Below are 16,048 nucleotides of genomic sequence, written 5' to 3'. Positions count from 1 at the left end.
TTTGTATAAATAAAATAATATATGATATTAGTATAAATCTATATATATATGAAAAGTATATTGAATATATATGATTTAGAATCTATTTAATAAAGCACTCATAGCACTCGTTTGTCATCTTGATAGTTATTAACTAAGTTAAAAATGAATTTATAGAATTTTAAAATAAACGGTGATTCGAAAATGAGTTATATGAATCATAGGCCTATTAAGAATATATGTAGAAGCTAAATAATAAATTTTAACATTTTTTTTATTTTACCTGGGATCGAGCACTAAGAATTGATTTAATTTTAACAGTTAATGACCGGTCTCATACAATATTGATTAGAATGAATAGAGGTAGTTAATTTAAAAATATGGAATTTTAATGAAGACTTTTTACCCGTCACGTTTAACAACAGGGCACGTGATCCAGTCTCTGAAAACATGAAGTCTACCTAATTAGAAAAGTTATGTCGACCTACATACAGTAAATGATGGCTAAGATATTCTACATATTTTTTTAAAATTTTATTATTATATTCTTAATATTATTCTAGCAATCACCACCCATAAATTTGAAGAACCATTATTGTTGATAATATTATTTTAAGTACCTATCAATGTACACTTATAACAGATGGGACCAGGGTGTTTGTTTTCTTTCTTTTTTTTTTATTCGATCATCACTGCACGAGATTTTAATCTATATTACTGTTTTTTTTTCTTTTATTGATTTCACTATCTAAAATTATATTATATATATATACATAATACATATAACAACCATTTACATCACCACTAACGTGATATACAACTAGACACCATGTCAATACCTACCTCTCTCTCTTTATATAATTAAACACATATACATTTGCATATCACATAAACATTCACCAAATCCACATGCTCGATCACTTTAGACTTCCATCACCATCCAAACTACAAAAACGTCACTCCAACACCACCATGATCATTTCCATCGCTCAACGTCACCATCTATGGTCATCAACACACCCAATAACCACCCTCACATATCATCTCATCGTTCATATTTCTTTCAGTTTTAAACCAAGAACACACCCACGAACAACTCGGTTACCTCTATTCGAACCCACCATCTTTGAAACTCACCACCACATTAAACCATAACCTGGGTTTATGAGCTGCTATATGGTTCCTGTTTTAGTTGTTAACCGAGACCCAAAACCCAACCCAAATCGTCACCACCATCGAACTATCATCATCAACACCTCTTACTGTTGACCATCACCACTAACCCACTTGTTATTGCTGCTGCTGCTAATCTCTTTCTATCCCTGTTCTAGTTCACTTGAAGTATCACTATCAATCATCATCTTTGGTTTATTAAATCACGAACAAAAGAGTTGCTGCAACTTCGGTATGGGCTGCTGTTTGATCTCCATAGAACCAACAGACCCACATACCATCACTAAACTTGTTAGGTCTTGTGCTTTATTCGATGAAACTGTAATACACTACAACATTTACCATCTGCAAACAACTATCGGTGAGCTACTACACTCCCACTTCACTGTTTCCTAATCGATACCCAAAATCACAAAACCAATTTATCCCCTAATATACAATCAATTTTGTAATTTCACAAAAACAAACGAAAATTTGTAACTAGGAACATAAGATTTAGCATGAATAAATTAATCAGATTAATAATACCTCTAGTATGCGAATTAATTAAAAGAGATTCGAAGTACTTACTTAGATCCTTGATTGTATATATCAATTGAAACAGAAAATTCGATCTGATGATGATGATGAATCAAACGACCTAAATTACACCGATGATTATTACTTGTTGAATTGGTTGATGAATCGAAGAAACCCTATAACCGCAATATCATTCCTGCGTTTTATTTTTGATTAAATTCGATCGGTTATGGAGCAGACAAACAAACGCGTAATTTATATTATTATTATTAGGTATTATTTTATTATTATATTATTATTATTAAAATAGATTATTACTATTATTATTATTATTATTATTATTATTATTATTATTATTATTAATATAAAGATTATAATAAACAAGAATATTAATATGAAAATGATAAAAATTACAATTAAGTTACAATTTAAATAAATTATAAATATTATTATTTTTATCACTATAATTATTATTATTATTATTGTCATTAAAATTATCAATCTTTATTAAAATTTTCATTTTATTAAAATTAACATTAATTTATTATTATTATTATTATCATTATCATTATGAATATTACTATTATTATTTGAATTATGGTTATTTTATTATTTTTATTATTAATAACATTATTAGTACTATTTTTAACATTATAATAATTATCATTATTAAATCTTATGATTATTAAAATGATTATAATTACAAATGTTATTAAGTATATTTTCCTATTATTATTATTATTATAAAATAACACAAATTTTTAATAATATTATCTTATCAAATAACTAGTAAGTTATATAAAATTATATTTACTAACTATATTAACATTTTTATAATAAATACTATTTATTTATTTAAAATATATATCATGAATATAAATAATTAAGTTAATTAATGAAACATACAATTTATTAATATAACAATTATATCCCTAATAGAAATATATATAAATTTGTTCGATTACAATGTGTTAATATATATAATTGCTATAGGTTCGTGAATCTGAGGCCAACCTTATACCTGTTCAATGATGTTATATGCATTTTTACTACAAAATACAGTAAGGTGAGTATATAGTCCCACTTTTAAACTATAAATATTTTGGGATGAGAATACATGCATTTTATGATTTACGTTATGGACACAAGTGATTAAAAATATATATTCTACGTTGAGTTGTACCACTGGCATACTTCCCTGTAACTTGGTAACTACTATTTACATGAGGTATTGTAAACGCGAATCCTGTTGATAGATCTATCGGGCCTGACAACCCCAACCGGATTGGACGACCAGTATTCAACGGTTGCACAGTACTTCGTTTCGGTGACTACACTTGGTACGGTGTAGTGAGATTTCTTAATAAAGGGAATATGCGACGTTGATTAAATGTTAAGTATGGTTATCAAGTGCTCAACCACTTAGAATATTTTTATTAAAACGTTTATGTATATGAAATCTTGTGGTCTATAGTTATAACGCTGCTAGCATCAAACCTATATATCTCACCAACTTTATGTTGACATTTTAAAGCATGTTATTCTCAGGTACGAATTAAGTCTTCCGCTGTGCATTTGCTCATGTTAAGGACATTACTTGGAGTTGATCATCGCAATGGGACCAAATGTTGATGACTTCATCCAGGAGGATTAGGACGGGTTGTTAAAGTTGGTATCAGAGCGGTGGTCTTAGCGAACCAGGTCTGCATTAGTGTGTCTAACTGATAAGTTGTTAGGATGCATTAGTGAGTCTGGACTTCGACCGTAATTGCAAGTCAAAAGTGTTGCTTCACATTTCTAGTCGGAAATCATCTACTTATCATCTTTAGAAAATTGCCTGCTTATCATTCATAAGTCTAGACACGTCTTACTGCATTTAGTGCATCGATAGTGTATAGACAAAATTCATATCTTAATGTATCTGATAATTCATATCTTAGCGCATCTATAGACTTGCCTGGTATATGCCGTAGGTTCCTCTGTAGTTTATGAAATCTTTAGGATTATATATATAGATATTCTATATAGTTAGAATATCATCCGATATTTGAAAATCATTTCACATCGAAGATCCCTTCCATCAATCGAAGTGCCCTTTTGGTGATGAACCTGAAGCACTTACCGGCGAACCTGTTCGAGAAATCATTTTCTCTCTCATTTCTAGAGTATTTAGTCACGATTATATACTATCCCATATTTCGAATCTTGTTCATTCGCTCGCTCCAACCGCCAATCATCCCGGTGTACTAGCAGAAGTTAACGAACTTCGCGCTCGCTTAACGGCTTTGGAGAACATGGTGCGAAGGTTACAAACACCAGCAGCAGCACCGACAGCATAACCAGTACCGCCAGTAATATCAACATCGCAAGCTTCGGTACTAGCAGCATCACCAGCATTAACGGCATCACCATCATCAGCACCACCCCCAACCACAACCGCGACGTAAACCTCAACATCACAATCTGTACCTCGGATATCAACATCACACGCCTCAATATCACCATCTGAACTTCGAGTATGATCTTCGTTCTACATATCGTTCTACATCAATTATCTTCGCTTTACATATCATTCTACCTCATTTATCTTCGCTCGACATGGCGATTATGTAATTTCTAAAGTTTTAGAGATTATGTAATCTAGTATTAACGATAAATCAAATGAGTTTAATATCTTATTGACTCATTAGATCCATGATTACATCCGAAGAAAATATATATGCAAGTATATTTTCATAAAGGTTGTAATTAAAAATTTCTTTCGTACAAACTATTAATGATGAAAATATATTAACAGGTAGGTAATACCCGAGGAATATTTAGATTTCACATTAATAAGTTGCACTGTACATTCTTCAATTTTGATTCAACAGTCATTTACTATCCTACTTTCAACCACCGATATACGTATCCGTTCACCACAGAACAATCATTTCCATTCAAATTATATATTTGGATTTTGACCTATCAGAATCCAACAAGTGGCATAATGAAGAAAACATTGGACATGATAAAAATTTGTTAGAAACAAACGAACTAATTAATTGAAATATTGTTAAGATTCCACGCTAACTGTTCCTAGCTAACTGTTCCAAGCTAACTGTTAATCCCGTATTACATTTTATTTATCGCAATTTAATTTATTGTTATTTAATTTCTGTTATTTACTTTTACGCACTTTAAATAACAGGACACGTATACAAGGTTTCGACCTATCATATCGACCCATCTATATATATATTTCGGAACAACCATAGGCACTCTATATGTGAATGTTGGAGTTGGCTATACAGGGTTGAGGTTGATTCCAAAATATATATATGGTTTGAGTTGTGATCAATACTGAGACCGGTACACGGGTCACGATACGTAATAATTAATTCGAATATTATATATTAAATTATATATGAATATATTGGACTATTGGACAACTGGACTATTGGACTGCTAACTTTGGACAATTAAAATGAATTAAAATATTGATTATAACATATGAAACTAAATAAATCTTCAAGTTTGCCACTTGATTTTATCTTAAACCTCATTTGTATCTTGACGTTTACAATCCGCGTTCAAACTTTTCAAGATTCTTGAAAATACCTCAATCGAGAGGTTAAACCAACCGCACTTCATCTACGGGAGAAAAGATTTATACACCTGAAAAACTCTTGAACCCAAAGTCATAGTTTAACACGTACCGCGTCGAATTCTTTATCATTTATTAGCAAAAACAACCTTACGATTCTTTTTCAAATTGGACAATTTTGTCACAGCTCCAGCAAGTTAACTTCGACTCCTCAATAAGACTAGTCTTATTATAACCTCGATATATATATATATATATATACGTTGTCCTTTCGCCGTCGTTACCGGAGAACCTTTTATATTCCACCATATTACCATCAGCGTTTAATCATCTAAAAACACGATTCTCCTGAAACCACCTCAGTTTGATAACCGATGACCCAGATCCGTTAACTTTGAAAATGCTGACGAAGCAGCATGTTGTAGATGATCTTAATGGTCAAAAGTTGATGATAAAAAAGGAAGTGTTAGGAACACTCAATAGAAAATTTAGCACCGAAAAGTGGATTATGCGAAACTATGAAGAAAACCGTGAACAAATCACAAAGAATAAGTTTGACTTCAAAGGATCCAAATGATTCAGTGCTTGCTAAAATCATTAGCAAACACCTTACTCTTCATTCTAAACCTTTACAGACAAAATCTTCTTTATCATCCATCGATGATAGAAAATCTAAGATAATATCGTGCCTTTCATTATAAATATCCTCAATATTTCTGAAGATATTTCCATAATCATTTTTATCTGAGATCATTCATCTCTCTGTAATATCTGCGTTAAAAAATAAAAGAAACTGTGTTAGTTTCTAAATTCTGAAACCTCCGAGTTTAAAATATGAATGTTTTGAAGTAGTGTTGGGAACTGATGCATGAATTAGTATAATATAATGACACTTGATCAACGTCATTATATTACAGTAAGTCATGTTGAGTTTCTAATGAAGCATGATGATTCCCAGTACCGTCATCATGTGCCATTTACACGAATCTTACATTCTATCTAATCTCTAAATATATCAAGAAAATATTCTCTTGATGATTCGGTCTTTTCCAGGATATTCTGGTAGTTTGACAAATCAAAATCGTGCCATTACCATCTCTTTCTTAGAGCATTGGTTATGTTCATTCCAAATTTCATACCTACGAATTCCGGATCATTGCTCGCTTGACTCGAGGACGGGAAGAGGAAACGAAAGAATAAAACTTCAAAAATAGAAATTGGAGTATAAGTCGTAGCAAATAGGAAAGAACATTAACTGTGGATGACAATGATTATAGAAGACAGAAGCAGGAACATTAACATATAAGGGAAGATATAAAACCCAACAACCACCCAGAAATTTCAAACCGTGTATATCAATAAGTATTGCAACGTAAAGACACGGGATAATTAAAAATATTATAATTCCAAGGAAATAATAGAAGTAAATAGATTCTTCTGGCGGTAGGTGAAAAAGAAGAATTACAGATACGAAGGTTAGGAGAATATCAAGAATCAGGACTAGATGGAGCATATTGAAGAATGCTTTAAAGTATGAATCAAGGGAGAAAGAATAGGAGGTGTGAGTTGTGGAAATAAGGAAGGGAAGGAGGTGGATTTATAGTAATATATCCGACAGAGCAATCGAAACAGATTATTTCATCTAATCAAAGAAGATTCTGATTTCCTAAATCGCTGAAGAACCAAATCTTATTACGTAAGATTTCTTTAAATTCCGCGAATTCCGGAAATCAATCATAATTACGTCACCGGTTAAAACGATTCCGTATTTACTCATTTCACTCTTTTGCGATAGCTTCGCTTATACTCTTCGCATTATCGAATTGCTTTATCTATATTACCCAATAATGATAAAACTCTATTTTATCAACTCATATTCGTCATGAAAACATTCTTATTACTATCCATAACGACCTCTATCAAATTTCGGGGACGAAATTTCTTTAACGGGTAGGTACTGTAATGACCCGGAAATTTCCGATCAAATTTAAACATTAATCTTTATATCATTTCGACACGATAAGAGAAGTCGGATAGGTTGAGTCTCAAAAACTTTGAACTGCTTCATATATTCAATTGATCTTTGACTATTCCCGACGATTCACGAACCACTATCTGTAAATAAATACATAGATATTTAAATATATATATATATATATATATATATATATATATATATATTAATTTGAAATAGGAAATTATATGATTTAATCCATTTGTATAAATAAAATAATATATGATATTAGTATAAATCTATATATATATATATATATATATATATATATATATATATATATATATATATATATATATATATAAAAAGTATATTGAATATATATGATTTAGAATCTATTTAATAAAGCACTCATAGCACTCGTTTGTCATCTTGATAGTTATTAACTAAGTTAAAAATGAATTTATAGAATTTTAAAATAAACGGTGATTCGAAAATGAGTTATATGAATCATAGGCCTATTAAGAATATATGTAGAAGCTAAATAATAAATTTTAACATTTTTTTTTATTTTACCTGGGATTGAGCACTAAGAATTGATTTAATTTTTAACAGTTAATGACCGGTCTCATACAATATTGATTAGAATGAATAGAGGTAGTTAATTTAAAAATATGGAATTTTAATGAAGACTTTTTACCCGTCACGTTTAACAACAGGGCACGTGATCCAGTCTCTGAAAACATGAAGTCTACCTAATTAGAAAAGTTATGTCGACCTACATACAGTAAATGATGGCTAAGATATTCTACATATTTTTTTAAAATTTTATTATTATATTCTTAATATTATTCTAGCAATCACCACCCATAAATTTGAAGAACCATTATTGTTGATAATATTATTTTAAGTACCTATCAATGTACACTTATAACAGATGGGACCAGGGTGTTTGTTTTCTTTCTTTTTTTTTTATTCGATCATCACTGCACGAGATTTTAATCTATATTACTGTTTTTTTTTCTTTTATTGATTCCACTATCTAAAATTATATTATATATATACATAATACATATAACAACCATTTACATCACCAGTAACGTGATATACAACTAGACACCATGTCAATACCTACCTCTCTCTCTTTATATAATTAAACACATATACATTTGCATATCACATAAACATTCACCAAATCCACATGCTCGATCACTTTAGACTTCCATCACCATCCAAACTACAAAACCGTCACTCCAACACCACAATCATCATTTCCATCGCTCAACATCACCATCTATGGTCATCAACACACCCAATAACCACCCTCACATATCATCTCATCATTCATATTTCTTTCAGTTTTAAACCAAGAACACACCCACGAACAACTCAGTTACCTCTATTCGAACCCACCATCTTTGAAACTCACCACCACATTAAACCATAACCTGGGTTTATGAGCTGCTATCTGGTTCCTGTTTTAGTTGTTAACCGAGACCCAAAACCCAACCCAAATCGTCACCACCATCGAACTATCATCATCAACACCTCTTACTGTTGACCATCACCACTAACCCACTTGTTATTGCTGCTGCTGCTAATCTCTTTCTATCCCTGTTCTATTTCACTTGAAGTATCACTATCAATCATCATCTTTGGTTTATTAAATCACGAACAAAAGAGTTGCTGCAACTTCGGTATGGGCTGCTGTTTGATCTCCATAGAACCAACAGACCCACATACCATCACTAAACTTGTTAGGTCTTGTGCTTTATTCGATGAAACCGTAATACACTACAACATTTACCATCTGCAAACAACTATCGGTGAGCTACTACACTCCCACTTCACTGTTTCCTAATCGATACCCAAAATCACAAAACCAATTTATCCCCTAATATACAATCAATTTTGTAATTTCACAAAAACAAACAAAAATTTGTAACTAGGAACATAAGATTTAGCATGAACAAATTAATCAGATTAATAATACCTCTAGTATGCGAATTAATTAAAAGAGATTCGAAGTACTTACTTAGATCCTTGATTGTATATATCAATTGAAACAGAAAATTCGATCTGATGATGATGATGAATCAAACGACCTAAATTACACCGATGATTATTACTTGTTGAATTGGTTGATGAATCGAAGAAACCCTATAACCACAATATCATTCCTGCATTTTATTTTTGATTAAATTCGATCGGTTATGGAGCAGACAAACAAATGCGTAATTTATATTATTATTATTAGGTATTATTGTATTATTATATTATTATTATTAAAATAGATTATTACTATTATTATTATTATTATTATTATTATTATTATTATTATTATTATTATTATTATTATTAATATAAAGATTATAATAAACAAGAATATTAATATGAAAATGATAAAAATTACAATTAAGTTACAATTTAAATAAATTATAAATATTATTATTTTTATCACTATAATTATTATTATTATTATTATCATTAAAATTATCAATCTTTATTAAAATTTTCATTTTATTAAAATTAACATTAATTTATTATTATTATTATTATCATTATCATTATCATTATGAATATTACTATTATTATTTGAATTATGGTTATTTTATTATTTTTATTATTAATAACATTATTAGTACTATTTTTAACATTATAATAATTATCATTATTAAATCTTATGATTATTAAAATGATTATAATTACAAATGTTATTAAGTATATTTTCCTATTATTATTATTATTATTATAAAATAACATAAATTTTTAATAATATTATCTTATCAAATAACTAGTAAGTTATATAAAATTATATTTAATAACTATATTAACATTTTTATAATAAATACTATTTATTTATTTAAAATATATATCATGAATATAAATAATTAAGTTAATTAATGAAACATACAATTTATTAATATAACAATTATATCCCTAATAGAAATATATATAAATTTGTTCGATTACAATGTGTTAATATATATAATTGCAATAGGTTCGTGAATTCGAGGCCAACCTTATACCTGTTCAATGATGTTACATGTATTTTTACTACAAAATACAGTAAGGTGAGTATATAGTCCCACTTTTAAACTATAAATATTTCGGGATGAGAATACATGTATTTTATGATTTACGTTATGGACACAAGTGATTAAAAATATATATTCTACGTTGAGTTGTACCACTGGCATACTTCCCTGTAACTTGGTAACTACTATTTACATGAGGTATTGTAAACGCGAATCCTGTTGATAGATCTATCGAGCCTGACAACCCCAACCGAACTGGATGACCAGTATTCAACGGTTGCACAGTACTTCATTTTGGTGACTACACTTGGTACGGTGTAGTGAGATTTCATAATAAAGGGAATATGCGACGTTGATTAAATGTTAAGTATGGTTATCAAGTGCTCAACCACTTAGAATATTTTTATTAAAACGTTTATGTATATGAAATCTTGTGGTCTATAGTTATAACGCTGCTAGCATCAAACCTATATATCTCACCAACTTTATGTTGACGTTTTAAAGCATGTTATTCTCAGGTACGAATTAAGTCTTCCGTTGTGCATTTGCTCATGTTAAGGACATTACTTGGAGTTGATCATCGTAATGGGACCAAATGTTGATGACTTCGTCCAGGAGGATTAGGACGGGTTGTTAAACATTTTTGGTTATAGGTGTTCTGATAGGCTTGGTTATAGTCATACCGGTTAAAGGGTGGTCGGATATCGGGGCTGTGTGGCGGAAAATAAGCAGGTCGAGTAGGTACATAGTTATTTGGTACCTGATATGATAGCTGGCTCATGATTTGGTGCTGATGAACTAACCAGCTATCGTGTTGGCGTCGTCTATAATCCTCGTATACTCGCTCGGAGTTCCACTGCTCATACATACTATGTCTGGCCGCGTTCGTCATTGATTCCTCCTCTATACGAACGTGGACGTCAAGAATAGCATCTCGAAAGACATCCCTAATGTCTTTCGCTTCCTCCATTTCCTCGTCTGAGCCCCTTTCTACCTGTGGATGAGGTCCCTCATAGGGTACTGCCTGGTTACGTCTACTTTTCAATACCTTAGCACCCACATAAACTTTCAATCCTAAGGGCTCAACCTGTTCTCTACAAAGCTGTAATGGACCCCCTTGGTTCCTATCAACACCTAAATACTCTCCAATGAGAGTAACAAAAATACCTCCTCCTATTATACTCCTGTCCTGCATTCCCTCTACCATTTTAGATAAATAAAAAGCAACACAGTAAGGGATATTGACAAAGCTTCTAGGATCCCGAATACACTTTAGGTAGAATAAATCATGTAAGGTAATTTTTTCTTTATTGTGACCTCTCTGTGTAATCGAGTTAGCCAAAAATATATGAATAATACGTAGCTCGGCTCTGTCAATATGTGTATAGGAGTGTCCTCCTGCTCGTGTAAAAACATCAAAATGTGACATACGCCTCTAAATGGCGTCAGCGTCAAAGTTGCTATCTACCCTTTCACCATAATGAATCAAGTTTGTACAATCGGGTAGTAGCAACTCACCAGGAGTATATATCTGTAAAGCCCTGGCCATGTCAAGCATGGACATTCTGTACATCCTACCGCCAAGGATAAACCTAAGAAATCTTCTATCATCTATTCTAACTATATTTGTATCAAGTGATACAGTACTCATCAACTCAACACACCATTCCTTATATACAGTTCTACGAATGGTGAAAAGACGTTCCCAATCTGTAAAAGAAGAACTGCCATACCTTTGTACCAAAAGCTGTCTAACACGGTCAGCTAGATGGACCATTTCCAAAGGGGCCCAATCGATTACCCTTGGCACCTCTACATTTTTTGTTACTAATTTGAATTTGTTCCTTTGATATGTCTCGTAATCTCTCCATCTTCTATCAAATCTCAGATTAGGATGTAGAGTGTGCTCAGGAATTGTTGGGAATTCTACTGGCGGTCTCCTCGGGAATACTATGAATTCATCAACAAACTGTACCGGATCATAATAAGGTACGTGCTGATCAGGCTGTTGTTGTGGTTCCTGTTGTGGTTGTTGTTCAGGTGCATATTGCATTTCTGGTTCTGGTGCTGGTGCTGGTCGTCTAGATGATGATGCTCCTGAACCTCCAGTATCGGCTTTCTGCAAAACAAATTAAACACAAAATTTGTGCATCTAAATATGCATTAGTGTTATCAAAATAACAACTTAAAACAATCATAATAACATGTTAACTCAAAATTAAACTTATACACATTTTCACAATTTTAATTCTACACTTTTCCAAATAAGCACATATGAAAATGTAGACAAAGTTCATAAGCATTTAACTCGAATAACATGTCAAAATAGTCATTACTAACAATTAAACAAGTCTTAAATAGCAAATATATCAAATTAATCAAGTTCATAAATTTTGGACTTAAAAAGTCCACTTTAATCTCTAAAAATCATGTTTAGGATCAATGTTTGGATCATTTAACTAACTAAACATGTTACACTACTCAATTTAGCAATAATTCATGACAAAAATCGGCCATAACTTGTTTATATCAAAAAGCCCCAAATTGCTCAAGAACACAAACCCTAGATTTCTAAAAATTTTGAAGTTTTTGGCTTCAAATCATGTTAAATAGCATCAATCTAGGTTATACATGCATAAAATACTAACAATTTAACACTAATTTCACTAGAAATTAACAAAATTGCATTAGGTAAAATATTGGTAATTATCACAAAAACTAGGAAATTTATGAGTTTAGGGGTGTAATTTTTACCTTTTTGCTGAAGAATGAGAATCTAGGCATGATTAAAGCAAGAAAAATGACGAATTACGGTGGAAAAATGATGAAATTTGGTAAGGTTTTGAGTGTTTTTCGTAAATGTGTGTGTGTTGTGTGGAGAAGACAGAACAGCGAGCTGTATGTATCAGGCCTGGAATTTGCCTCCATGCGATCGCATGGAGGTATAAGGAGAATCCCATGCGATCGCATGGGTACCCGGCTACAGTGATTAATTAAATTAAATTCTAAAAATTTAATTTAATAAATTAAATTCTATAAAATTCTAAAAATTTAATTTTAAACCTTATACTTTATAAAACATGTAATTAATTAAATTCTAAAAATTTTATTTTCCTTTAGGAGCGAGGGTGTTTCGGATTGTTGTCCTAGTCTGTCCCTCGACAAAATTTTAAAATTTGTCAAATTAAAGCGCGATTTTAAAAGCAAAGATTTTTTTGGGGTTTTTTAATGTTTTTTGGCATACTTTAATTCAATAAGATTAAAAATAATGATAATAAAAGTTCTCGTCCCTCCCTCGGGTAAAGCAATTTCAGTTCAACGACCTAGTCTTCAACTTACGATAAATTTTAAAAATCATATTTTTAACTTAGCGAAATAAAGTAAATTTTTGTTTTTAAATTCACACCAAACTTAAATTAAAAATGCATAAAATTAAAAATTCACACCAAACTTAAATTATATTTTTATTTTCATTCAAACTTATATTAAAAATATTAATTTTTAAAATATTTACAATTTTAAATATATTGATTTAAAAAGTTTACAATAATTTTTTTTTAATACTAATTTATTAATTTTAAAAACATGGTAAAAATAAGATTAAAAATCTTTTTGGCTTTTTATCCCACTTTAATCAATCAAATATTATCAAAAATATATGCCCCTCTTTTCGGTAAAGTAATTACGGTTCCATGATCTAATTTAACTCATGATGAATTTTTGAAATATTTTGGGTTGATTGATTAAAGATATTTATACCTTAAGAATAAACGTTAAATTTCGCAGTGATGTAATAAATTTTTGAATGATATCAATAATTTCGGTCGCAAGACCTAATTTCATCGAATACCAATTTAATACTTTATAGCGAACAAATTAGCGTTTATTATCAAAAGGTTAAAAATAAAAATAAAAATAAAAACTGTACAAACTTGTCACACCCCCCAAAATGGACCAGGGGTAATTGTGACCAATTATATCATAACACAGTTGTATAAACGAGAACGACTCTATATGAGACTTTTTAAATAAAACCTTTGTTAATAAAACAGCGGAAGCAGTAATACATGTTTACATTATTATTAAAACGTAAAATAAATGTTTATGAACTAAAATATAATATGCGATGTGGACTCCATGCAAGCATCAAATCTATCATCACAAAGTTGCAAACAGCTAGCTCAATCATCACCTGAGACAAAACATGCTTAAAGTGTCAACCAAAAAGGTTGAGTGAAATTCACAGGTTTATAAATAATATCCAAAGTTTTAGACCACAAGATTTAGTTTAAAGTTGATTGATATAGAAATATCAATCTAAAAGTGTTGCTGCATTTTGTAATATCGCTACTAAACAATTTACCCTATGACACCTTGTACTGTCAGTGTCGTGGAATCATTATTATGTAATCAAAGACAAACGGTCGAATGGTTAGAGACGTTACTCTCAATAGGCCTACTCACAATAATTAAGTTTGCATTTAAACGTAGCAATTGACGATATTACGGTAGGGATTTAGCATGAATCAAAGCATGACAGCATAGTTAACAATTTAGTACTTGTGTCTAAGCGTAAAACAGTTATAAAGCAAGCATGTGTCTCACCCCAAAAGTTATAAAACAGTTATGAAACAGTAAAAAGTAGGGCTATGAAGTTCACCTTAGTAGCACACGAAAGAATTGAACGGAAGGACGTGACCGAGGTCTCAACCTAGAGATAGAACGTATGATCAGACATTGCCTAACAGACAATAGTATATAGTACTATATTGATAGTAATGGTTCACTAAAGAATTTCCATTTTCGGAAGGTTACTATTTATGGAAATTTTCCACTTATAGTAATTTTCCAATTTTAGAAAGTTCGGGTTAATCTTTAGCAAGATGTTGTACAACTCTACTCAAACTTCGTTGCTATCAAATAAGTCAGGAATGACCAGATGTAACCGGGGGCCCAGGATTCTTGACCAGAATCTAAGTCATGGCATTCGAGATCCACAAGCTTACCCATAAATGGCAACCTAGACATCATTCACTTACGACCGTGAGTAGCGATGAAGTTCACATGAATTATACATTATCTTTGATTAACCTTCACTTTAGGTGTATACACACAACGAATTATTAATGTACTTAATAATTATATATGTGATAATATAACCTAAGTTTTATTTAATATTTAGTTATTATACCTTAGTATGTCTTATATATATTAAATATAATTACCTTTAAATAAATACCTAAATTACTTCAAAAATAATAGTGTTTTATTAATCGAACATTATTCAAAAATGTATAAATAATAAATTAAATATCTAAAAATTACATACATAATTTTTATAGTCTTAGTTAATCATATAGATTAGTAGAAAATTTTAAGAAAATGTTTTTATTATATTTTTGTATTTATTTTTGTTTTTACCCTTAATGTATTCACAAAACAATTTTAATTCTACATAATTACTAAATAAACCCAAATAATTATTTTTATAATTTTAATAAGTTTCTATCAGTCTAATAACCTGTAGAAAAATATATAAAAAAATATTTTTTATTATTTTATATTTATTCTTAATTTACCTTTGAATTACATAATAATAGAGTTTAATTATATAATAAATACCAATTCGACCCAAGTAATTATTTTTATAATTTTTTTCAGATCTATATAAGTTTTAAAAACTCAGAAAAAAAATTATATATATTTTATTTTTGGTTAAAAGTATTTATTACGAATTTTACATTGTTTTTACGTTTAAACACTACATAATTCGTATTTAATTATAAATAATATTCCATA

This window comes from Rutidosis leptorrhynchoides, chromosome 6, assembly GCF_046630445.1.
Source record: "Rutidosis leptorrhynchoides isolate AG116_Rl617_1_P2 chromosome 6, CSIRO_AGI_Rlap_v1, whole genome shotgun sequence".
Taxonomy (NCBI): Eukaryota; Viridiplantae; Streptophyta; class Magnoliopsida; order Asterales; family Asteraceae; genus Rutidosis; species Rutidosis leptorrhynchoides.
Note: the sequence above shows the minus strand (reverse complement) of the source record.